This window comes from Molossus molossus, unplaced genomic scaffold (genome assembly GCF_014108415.1).
Source record: "Molossus molossus isolate mMolMol1 unplaced genomic scaffold, mMolMol1.p scaffold_m16_p_11, whole genome shotgun sequence".
NCBI lineage: Eukaryota > Metazoa > Chordata > Mammalia > Chiroptera > Molossidae > Molossus > Molossus molossus.
Genome location: NW_023425346.1, coordinates 63158324 through 63170879, shown reverse-complemented (window position 1 = coordinate 63170879; position 12556 = coordinate 63158324).

Sequence of the window (12556 nt, the reverse complement as noted above, 5' to 3'; positions counted from 1 at the left end):
AATGGGATTTAAATGACCAGTTAGAGCTGGTGCATCTACTGAATATTATTAGAAAATACGAATCTTCTCTTCTCACTGTGGAAACATAGCAATAATCACAAGACACATGGATACAGACAGTGACTTCTCATTCCGTGGCATTCTCAATTTGTGTGCATGCTACCTGACAGGTTGGCAGGAAGCCACATAAAAAAAACTTCCAGTTGTTGAAGATGTACATTTAGAATATTTCATACCTTTTGTCACTTTGCCTCTAAGTAAGAATGACAGCTGTAGATTGGTATAGGTAGGGAAGGAAAAGCAGTCATTTAAGAATTCCTTTTTTGCAAAAACCATCTTATAACTGCCTGGTAGAACCTTACTGAATTCTTTGTTAAAAACTGAACACCTAATAAATATCTTCATTTCCTAACAGGATATGAATGCTAATAGAAGTTAATAAGTCTAGAAGAAACACTATCTTGAATAATTATCAGAATTGTTATGGTGTACTTGAATAATTTGGAACAAAGAATGTATGAGTAGGCCAACAATATTAAAATTTAAGAAATCTGTTAACATTGGACTATTTGAAAGATATCTTGAGGATTTCCACTTGCAGAAACAATCTCACCTCTTACTATATAAACAATATTTTTATTTGACCTGTGTTCTGTAGTTTTATGCATTTCTCTGGTGTTTTAAATATGCAGCATGATATTCTGCTGGATAGTATGAAAACCATAGATACATGCAATTGGTCTAACTAAAACACATTTAAAATTCATTCTCATTTTATATTGTGTATCCTTAAAACATTGACTCTTTTTCTCTTCTATTAAAATTAAGGAAATTTTCCCATTTCTCTTCTTTAGATAGGCTAATAAGGATTGATCCATTTTCAAGGAATGAAAAGAAAATTCTAGCTCCTTAGAGCCTAACATTTGAAGTAACCATAATAATAAATGTTATCTAACCATTTTGTTTTTATTAAAATTGTTTTATTTTTTAATATCTATATGTTGGTATATTTTACACAAAATTTTCCCCTCAATTTTATCCAAACACAGTGATGCTTTGAAATGTATTTTCATATTTTAATATGCTAGTGTGGTTTTAGGGTAAAAATTTCCAAGCATACTATGTTTGAAACTTGAACTTAACTTTCAAAAGCTTAGTGTAATATGTAACTATTATCCTGAGTTTCTTAATAACAAGAACAACAAAAACCTTCTGAATATTAGCTCTAGGTTTTGGAAGACTGACACCACAGATCAGTTGCATAACATACACAGAGGACAAGTTTTCTATTTCTTTATTCTAGAGTTATGGACTTTCTCAATGCTCAGGCATGATAAGAATTCATGCCTTAGGTTTCTCCAGATAGACATGCCAGGGTGACAGATAATAGAGGGAAAATGCTTGGGATTTTGTATTTGGTATTGGGTGACAAATATTTGGTGCAAATAGAAAAAATAGTGGGTTGTTCTATAGCCTCAGGCAATAAAGATATTACTGCTCTGGGTGTTTTTTTTTTTTTTTTTAAGAGCTACTGAGCAAGGAAAATGAATACTTAGCTCCTTGTACCAGAAGAATGGAACTGATACACTAGAGACACCGGCTTGCCTAGTGGCTGCATTAATATCAGCTCTGATAGGTAAGCCCAACAAACTCCGTCTCTCACTTTGTGCCTAGGCACAATTTGGATCATTTCTTTCTTATTCATTCAACCACTATCTATTGAACAATTAGTATGTGGACTATGTGAGTTATTGGAGATGTCGAGATGGAAAAGCATCTGTACTAACCTAATTGGCTTATATTCAGAGGAGGATAGTTTGCGTATAAAGAAGTACAGTTGTAGAGCCCATGTGGAAAGATGGTATTTCACCCACAACTACTTTGCATCTGGACCTAACATACGTCATGTACCAACCCTGTCACCACCATCACCAAAGCAATTGCAACTTTGGAAGTACTTCAGTGTACTTCCATTTTGTTTTTGTATATATCTGGAATTATTTCTTTAAAATCTGAGAGTTCTGTTTTATTTTCTAGGCTCATTCTTTCTCTTTTTTGTCTACTTACCCCACTTTCTTCTTTTATCCTCTCTAATATCATTCATGATCTCAGGTAACTTTTTTTAAAAATTAAATTTATTTATTTTTTATCTTTATTTGAGGACATTTTTGCACTTATCTTCAGATAGAGCAAGTGGGAGAGAGAGGAGAAGAGAGAGAGAAAAACACCAATGTGAGAGAGACACATAGACTGGTTTCCACCCACGTGACCCCAACCTGGCAGGGACAAACTGCAACCGAGGTATGTACCCTTAGTGGGAACCAAACCCGGGACTCTCTGGTCCATGGGCCAACACTCTAACTGCTGAGGAAAACGGGCCAGGGCTCAGGAAACTTTTTATGGCCCTCCACTTGCATACCCCATTTAACAAAAGTTAAATGGCTGTTATCTGCCTAGGAAAGCAATTTCTTCAACTTAGGAACATTTCAGGCTATAACTCCAGCAACTTAAAGTAAGCTCTCTCTATTTTAGGGGGCTGAATTTTCTTACTAAGAAAAGCATATTTCTTTATGCTAGTAACACAGAACAACAAAATACTTGCTTTTTTTGTTTTTCTCTATTTTTTGATTTTTAAAATTTTCCATTTTTAATTACTATGCAAAGATACTTGTTTTTATAGAGATTTGTGTAAAATTAAAGAAAAGAAATACTGTTTCATCACTCCTGAGACAATTAGGGAGGACTTCACAGAGGAGGTAGCAGTTGAATAGAGAAACAAAGAATGAGTAATGGTTCACTGAGCAGAAAGGCAGGGAGAGTGTCCTGCAGGCAGAGAGCTCTCATTCCTCCACTTTCTGCCTTTCCCCAGAAGTCAGCAAACTATCTAGCCATTGGTCCTGCCCTTCGTTCCTTCCTCTGTGCCACTTTCCACCAAAAAAAGCTCAATGTTTCTTCAAGTGACTAAGGTGCTATGAAGTCTAGGGCAGGAATGGGGGTGATATATAATTATTTTGAGGAGTATTAGAAGAGTAGTACTAGTTGACAAAACAAGGGAACATAAGGGGCCTGGGATACTGTGAAGAGTCAGAGAGAGGCAACAGCACAGGTGGCTAGTGAAGTTCAATGAAACATTTGTCTTTCCTGTGTCAGAGACGCGCATAAAGAAGAGCTAGCCATGTAGCAAGGAAAGCTGCCAACAAATCTAAGTAACAAACAGAACCATTAAAAGTAATAATCATTTATCCTTTATGTAAACTTTTAATGTTTGGTTGTATAATGGATATAATCTTAATCAAAGTGTGAAACATCATGGTAATTTTAAAAATTTCATAATAAAAGTGACTTTTTAAATTTCTCATCAATGCCTCAGTAATACCATTCAGTGCCAAAATGATGAACATATGGACGTGTTTGTCTATCTTATTTCATTCTCCAATGTTTGGGAATATGAATTTCTAGCAAAGAAACACTAGAGAACAATTATTCATCTCAATAAATCACTAAAGAATTTCATTCAATTATAAGCTCTGCTAAATTATTATAAAATTTGTATTTATTTGAAACATTTTCAGGAACATAATTGTGCACATGAAATGGTAGACCCTCTATAAACATTAATTGCAATTTATTAATATGAAATGTTGACATGGATGTGCATTGCCACTGAAAGACACAGTGTTTACTTTTGTATCTTAATGTTTCTTTTTCTTTTTTTTTTTTCATCCTCACCCGAGGACATTTTTCCATTTTTTGTTCAGATAGAGTGGGAGGGAGAGAGAGAAAGAGAGAGAGAAAGAGAGAAACATCGACGTGAAAGGGACACATCGAGTGGCTGCCACCCGCATGACCCAACCAGGGTGGGGGACAAACTGCAACCGAGGTACATGCCCTTAGCGGGAACCGAACCCGGGTCTCTCTGGACCGCAGGCCGACACTCTAACCCCTGAGCCAAACTGGCCAGGGTTTAATGTTTATTCTTTTGTGTACTTCTCTAATCCCTAGTAAATGAGACTAGATAGTCTTATTAAAACAAGAATCTTTTAAGTGGCTCCCACAAAACATAATACATTCTTGATACATACTTTATTTTTACGATTGACATAAATTCATGGAAATCATCATGAACAGCTGGATGGCACACTATTAAAAATAATGGTGACCCTTTGAACTTACATTCTTAATATTCCTAATTATAAAATATTCTTTTGTTTCTAAGAATACAGTCAATGTAGTAATTGTTTTTTGATGTGGTTGTTAATTTGATAAAATATTTTCCAAATTCTCTTACAGTAAATAATAAAAAGGAGCTCTGTCTATTTGTGTATGTTTGAAGTCAGACAGGGCTTCTTGCCAGTGACACAAAATAGAATGCCATTATGGTTAACAACATGCAGCCCATTATGTGAGGAAGAATGTAAATGGATCAGAAACTCTACTGCTAAATATCATACTGTATAATAATGACTGTTCAAAATCTGATCATAAAACTCCTATAAGTCTGAAAAGGTTGAACTTGCTGAAGAATTAACTAAAGAACATGCCATCTGAAGAAAGTAATATTTTCTCCATCCAAATAATTTCTTCTATAACTTCAACAGAACAATATAAAACTGGTGCCATGGGAGAAAAACAATTAGAATTATTATTCTTTAAAGTCACTTATTACTTATTAATATGATAAGAGTTGAATTATCTAATACTAAAAATTCATTTCACTCTTGCCCTTTGAAATATATGAGGACTTACAGAAAGATATAAAATTCCAAATTAGATTATGAGAAAATATATATTTTTTCTTAGCCAAAGTATGATCTTTGACATAGATACAATGGCGTCTTAGGACTGCAATAGGTGAATGGATTGGGGCAAGAAAGTAATTAGTAGTAATATGTAGACATCCAAAGCCTTCTTTTATATGAAAATTTCTTTAGGACTTTGTGAATATATTCTGCAGACTTAGATCTTAGAAATTATGATAAACAAAAGGTATTACTTTGGACATTATTTCTTATGTGTAAAGTATGATACAGCTCTGAATGATATTAATTCTATAATTTATTGATATAGTAATGTTTACTCTCCAATGTATCAAAGAAAGAAGGATGGCTTATGTAGTTAACAAAAATTTCCACAAGGATTTTCTGAAATTTAGATTCAAATAATATAATTCATTTCCTCAAAAAAAAAGATTATTTTTCAAGATTAAGAAATATTAGTATTCTAGTGGAATAATTAAAAAATATAAAGAGATCAGATTAAAATTATGTGTGGGTCTAAAATTAAAGACCAAAATTTTCACATTAAGAAGCTAGAAACAGAACAGAAAATTTAATTTAAAGTAAGTATTAGAAAGGAAATTATAAAGATAAGAAATAGAAAAATGGTAAACAATCAAAATAATGAAGCAAAAAAACTGATGAAAACTAGTTTTTCCTGGCTTTATTAAGAAATAGTTGACATATATCACTGTAGTTTTTGTTAATATTCATTATCTTATACAGATACAATAAAAGTATCTCCTTCTGATGAGAACTCTTAGAATCTACTCTCTTAACAACTTTCCTATGTATTGTATTATACAGCAGTGTTAACTACAGTCATCATGTTGTACCTTACACTAGTACACTTATTCATCTTATAACTGAAAGTTTATAGCTTTTGACACCTTATTCTAATTTTTCTTCCCCCAACCCTTCACCCCTGGTAACCACAAAACTCTGATCTTTTTCCCATGAGTTTGGTGGGATTTTCATTTGTTTGTTTTAGATTCCACACATAAGTGATCCCAGACAGTGTGACATTTTACTTAGCAAAATACCTTCAAGGTCTATCTATGTTGGGGTAAATGGTAGGATTGTATTTTATTTTATTGTTTTTTTTTTATAGATGACAAATATTCCATTGTGTGTACGTGCCACAATTTCTTTATTCATTTGTTCAACTATAGACACACGTTGTTTCCATGTCTTGGCTATTGTAAATAATGCTGCTATGAACATGGGGGTGAAGACAAGTTTTCAAGTTAGTGTTTTTATTTCCTATAGATATGTTTCCAAAGGTGGAATTTGTGGATCATATGGTAGTTCTATTTTTACTTTTTTGAGGAATCTCCATACTGTTTTACATAGTAGCTGTATCAATTTACAATCCCACCACCAATGCACAAGTGTTCCCTTTTCTCCATACTCTTGACAGCATTTGTTATCCCTTGTTTTTTAGATGATGGCCATTCTAATAGGCATAAGATGATATCTCATTATGGTTTTAATTTGCATTTCCCTAATGACTAGTGATGTTGAGCATGTTTTCAAATACCTGTTGGCCATTTTTATATATTCAGGCCTTTTGGCCATTTTTAAATTGGATTATTTGGGGTGTGTGTGTGTGCGCGCGCGCGTATGTTTTTTCCTATTGGTTTGTACGTGTTCTTTATATATGTTGGTTATTAACCCCTTAACATATATATGATTTACTTTTTTTTTTTTTTCATTTAGCAGGCTGTCTTTTTACTGTTGATTTTTTTTTTTTTTTTTACTGTGCAGAAGCTTTATAGTTTGAGGTAGCACCACTTGTTTATCATGATTTTATTGCTTGTGCTTTAGATGTGAATTACCAAGATCCACGTCGAGGAATCTTTCCCCTCTTATGTTTTCTTCTAACAGTTTCATGGTTTTAGGTCTTACATTTAATTCTTTAAGTAACTTTGAGTTAATTTTTGTGAATAGTGTGAAATATGGGTCTGAAAATTTTAATAAAATCAGTAAACCCTTACCTAGACTGAGCAAAAACAAACAAACAACCAAATGAAAACATCCAATGTAAAAAATAAAAAATAACATTACTTCCCAATTCATTTTAGGAGCTAAATCTTGATAGGAAAACCTGATAAATCTATTATAAAAAAAAGAAATTGTAGGATAATATCCTTCATGAGCAAAGATGCAAGTATTTCTAATAAAGCATTAGCAAAAATAATCCAGAAATAGTTTGAAAACACAACTTTATGATCAAAATAATTTATCTCTGCCACCCAAAGTTAGTTAATTTAAATATTAATCTATAAAATTAAATACAGTGACAGAAAATTGAGGAAAAAAAACATGACCAGCTAAAAACAGAAGAAGAGAAGCATTAGACAAATCCCAAAGCCACAATACAATATACAGATGATGGATGTATTCTAGAAATGTACACTTGAAACCTATATAATTTTATTAATGTTATCCCATAAATTTAATACAAATTTTAAATTAATTAATTAATTAATTAAATGTTTAAAAATAACTCTCAGCACTTAGGAAGAGAGGGAATTTCTATAATCTAAGAAGAGTGTCTCATGAAAGTTCATAGCTAAGAAAGCAGTTTCTAATTCCACATGTAAGAAGCTTAGAAGTCACCACTCCTCCATATCAACAAGTAATGTGCTGAACAATCTGAAAAACCAACTCTTCTTGGATCTATAAGAGACCAGCGGACAATTAGAGAAGGGAATCACAACTTGCTGACCCATATACATAGGAGCAGAAACCGTCTCAGGAAACGGTGTCAGAGAAGAAACACCTCAACTGCAATTGAGAAATTGCTGGAGCCTCAGTGTGAATGAGTCTGAGAGTTAAAAACTCCAGGGGACCCAGTCATAGGAGGACCCTCCCCACCCCAATTTTCTGAGATTTACCTTCAGGAGCTCGACCAGATACCCACAGTAAATATCTGAGAAAAATCTCCTTGTGCTTTCTCCAGCAGTGGGGGAGGCAAAAAGAACCATTCTGAAATAGAGCACAACACTCTGTTTTTCTCAAAAAGGCCAACCATTAAGAGAAACTAGTTAACCAAATCATAGCTCACTGGAGTATTGTCAGAACCCAACTAACCTTTTGGGAAGGAAATACTCAATCCAGCCCACTCTAGTGATCCTGACCCATCTAAGGGAGAAGAAAGAAACTGAGAAACTCATAAAGTTCACTGTCTAGAGATATACCTCACTAAAAGGTTGATACCTAATTTTAGGACTATAAAATGCTTTCCATCTCCCCACAACTCAACATCACATTACTAATTCCTATTCACAGGAATTCCTTTAATCTAATGCACCATGTCCTGCTGTCAAGAAAAAATTACAAGGCAAATCAAAAGGTAAACCACACAATTTGAAGAAACAGAGCATCAGAACCAGACATGGAGGGATGCTGATATCATTAGACTGGAAATGTAAAATAACTAGGATTAATATGGTAAAGGCTCTTGTGGATAAAGTAGACAGCATCCAAGATCAGATGGGCAATGTAAGCAGAGAGATAAAATTCCTAGGGTGGAGGAGAAATTCTAGAGATTAAAACAAACAAAAAACCTGTAATAAAATGAAAAAAATAGCTTTGATGGATTAATTAGTAGACTAGACATATCTGAAAAAAGAAACTCTGAAGTAAAAGTTATAGCAATAGAAACCACCAAATCTGAAACAAACAAACAAAAACAACAAAACAAAACAGAATATCCAAGCACTGTGGTATAATTGCAAAATGTATAGCATATGCCTAATGGAAATGACAAAGGAGAAGAAAGAGAGGAATCATTTGAAACAATAACGACTGAGATCTCCCTGAATTAATGCCAGACACCAAACCACAGATCCAAGAAGCTCAGAGAACACCAAGCAGTATAAAACTATGCATAGACATGTCATTATGAAAATCAAAGGCAAATAAAAATTCTTAGCGGCCTGAGGATAAAAATATCTCTCTCTTACAGAACAAGAAAAATAAATATTACATCAGACTTCTCAAAAACCATACAATAAAGAAAATAATAAAAGTGAAATAATGTTTTGAGAGAAAAATTCCACCAACCTAGAATTTTATACATTATGACATTATTCTTCAAAAGTGAAGGGGAAGTAAACAATTTCTTTAAAAAAATTTGAGAAAATGTGTTGCCATTAGGCATGCCTTGCAAGAAGTATTAAGAAAGTACTTTAGACAGAAAAAATAATATAGGTCAGAAACTTGGGTCTACATAAATAAAGGAAGAGCATCAAAGAACAAATGAGTAAAGGTGAAATAAAACATTTATTTTTTATTCTGAAATCATCTAACAAATATTAGTTTGTGACAAATAATATTAACATGTATTCAATTATGTATGCTGATGTGTATATCTTATGTATCTTATGTATATATCATAAATACACTTATATGCATACTTATATAAAAGTGAAATGAATTACAATAATGACAAAATTGATAGTCAGAAAGAATTAGAAAACTTTTGTTATTATAATTTGGGAAGAGGCAGTGGGAGTGGCTAGGGCCCAGCAACCTGAGCCCACCAGTGCACCTGGCACCATCAGACCAGTGGACACTCTGTGTCAACACAGACCAGTGCACAGTAGTGGAGCTCCCAAGGTGCCGGTTGCAGAAGCCATGGACAGCCTGGAGCCCAGCATGATCCCCCATAGTAGCAGTCCAATCAGAGTTGAGATATACCCCCAGCAACAGAGGCTGGGGAGCAGACAACCATCCCCAGGCAACAGAAGCACAGGCCAGCAGCTGAGACCCATCCCCAAAAACTACAACAAAAGCTGAGCAGGAGTTGAGCCCCACAAGGCAGCAGCACTCCTCAGCCACCAGCGGTGACACCTGGGGCTCCACAGAGGCCTGTGCTGTCCAGCAGCTCATAAGAGCAGAGGGAAGCCAGAGCCCCAATGAGACTGGTGCTATCCAGCTGCCCTCCCATAGGAACTGCAGGGTATGGAGGGCACCAGAGAGGACTGTGCGACCCAGCAGGGACTGTGCCATCTAGTTACCTGCGGGACCTGTGGGTGCTGAAAAACCAGAGAGGCCTGTATGACCCAGCAGGGACTGTGCCATCCAGTTACCCTTGGAAACTGCAGGATACTGAAGCACCAGAAATTCCTGTGCGACCCAGCTGCACACAAGATAGGCATGGAGGCAGCGTGAATAGAAGTTACACGGATGATCTCCCAGGACCAAATGGAAATTACAACTAAAATAAAGACAAATCCTCAGAAAAAAGCAACAGAAAAGCAGCAAGACAGGACCATATAACCAGGGACACTGGTAGGTTTTGTGGAGGTGCAAGAGGGTGGCAGGCTGGGAGCCCACAGACAGCAGAAGTCTTAGCTGTGAGCAGCACCCTTGGGCAATAGAGACCAAGCCTGCTCCACAGCACAGAGACAGAGCACTAAAATAGCCACAGCCACTGACCTGGGGGCTAAGGCAGAGGGAGGGCAGATTAGGCCAGAACTCTGTGGGGACACCCGGGATTTGGAGGGCACTCAGAGTTTTTGCTGAGTTGTGGCCACAAAGGACAGTGGCCAGGGTGCTCCTTCCCAGAGCTGTGGGGAAAAGCAGCAACCCCCCGCCCTCTTGGAGATTCAGCCTTTCCCAGATGAGGCAAAGAAATACAAATTGAGGCTTATTAACAATCAGCATCTATCCCACCCTCTGGAAATCCTCTTATGCTAAACACCAGGGCTACACTCCAAGGCACTGAGTAACTGAGACTACTAGCCTCCAGGAAAAAGCTAGAGTGTAACTGAACCTTTCCTGGGCTTGCAAATCTACCCAGGAAAGTAAGACTTGACAGTGGTGTTTAACGTGGGCCTACCCAGACCCATCCGAACCCAGTAGAGGAAGCCACAAACAGCAGAACACCAACACACACAGGAAAAATTTGGCAGGCTACAAATCCCACTGAGATAGCCCAAATGGTGAAACAAAGAAATAAATCCCAATGAAAGAACAAGAGAACTCTATCAAAGAGGAGATCAATGAAATGCAGCTAAACAAATTATCAGAGGTACAGTTCAGAGCCATGATCTTCAGGAAGCTCAACAACATGAGTAAAGACATCAGCACCATGAGTAAAGATTTAGAAACATTGAAAACCAACCAAGTGGAAATAAAGAATGAGATAGCAGAAATTAAGAACACATTGGAAGGACTAACCAGCAGCGTAAAGGAAGCTGAGGACAGGATCAGTGAATTAGAAAACAGGGTAGAAAAAATAAACCAATTAGAAAACCAAAACCAACAAACAATGAAAAAACATGAAGATAGCTTAAGAGAACTGTGGGACAACTAGAAATGTAATAACATTCGCATCATAAGAGTCCCCGAAGAGGAAGAAAATGGGCAAGTGTTAAAGAATATATTTGAAGAAATAGTGACAAAAAACTTTCCTAACTTGGTGAAGGAAGAAGGCCTTCAAGTTCAAGAAGCACAGAGAGCCCCGAGTAAGAAGAACCCAAGCAGGCCCACACCAAGACACATAGTAATTAAAATGCCAAAAATTAAAGACAAAGAGAATCCTAAATGTAGCAAGAGATAAGCAACAGGTTACCTACAAAGGAAACCCCATAAGGCTCTCAGCTGACTTCTCTACAGAAACCCTACAGGCCAGAAGAGAGTGGCATGAAGTAATCAAGGTCATAGAAAACAAGGATCTGAAACCAAGACTACTCTATCCAGCAAGGCTATCATTAAAAATAGAAGGTCAAATACAAAGCTTCCCAGACAAAAAAAAACGTCTTAGGGAATATATTAACACCAAACCAAGACAGCAAGATATGCTAAAAGGACTGCTGTAATTAGCAGAAGAAAAAGGAAGAAAAATATAACTACACTAAACAAAAATGGCAATAAATAAGTACATATCAATTATCCTTTTAAATGTGAATGGTTTGAATGCTCTGATAAAAAGACACAGGGTACCTGACTGGATAAGAAAACATGACTCACATATATGTTGTTTACAAGAGACCCACCTCACAACAAAAGACTCAACCTATATGAATAGGTTGAAAGTGAAGGGATGGAAAAAAATCTTTCAAGCAAATGGAAAGCAAAAAAAAGCTGAGGTAGCAATACCCATATCTGATAAAGTAGATTTCAAAATGAAAGCCATAACTAGAGACAAAGAAGGTCACTACATAATATTGAAAGCATCTATCCAACAGTAAGATATAACCTTGGTAAACATATATGCACCCAATATAGGAGCACCAGCATATATTAAAAATCTTCTGGAGGAATTTAAAGGAGAAATCAACAGCAATACAATCAGAGCAGGGGACTTCAACATCTCAATGACATCACTGGATTGATCATCTAGAAAAAAATTAGCAAGGAAACACAGACTCTAAATGAAGCGCTAGATCAAATTGATTTAATGTAAATTTACAAAGAATTTCACCCCCAAACTACAGAATAAACATTCTTCTCAAGTGCACATGGGACATTCTCAAAGATAGACCACATGTTAGGACACAAATTAAGTCTCTACAAGTTCAAGAAGATTGAAATCATATCAAACATCTTCTCAGATCACAATGGCATGAAACTAGAACTCAATTTCAACAAGAACATGCAGAGACATTTGAAAACATGGAGGCTAAAAGGCATGTTATTGAACAATAAATGGGTTACCATGGAGATCAAGGAATAAATTAAATACTTCCTGGAAACCAATGAAAATGAACCCAAAGCAACACAAAATCTATGGGATGCAGTGAAAACAGTTCTGAGAGGGAAGTTCA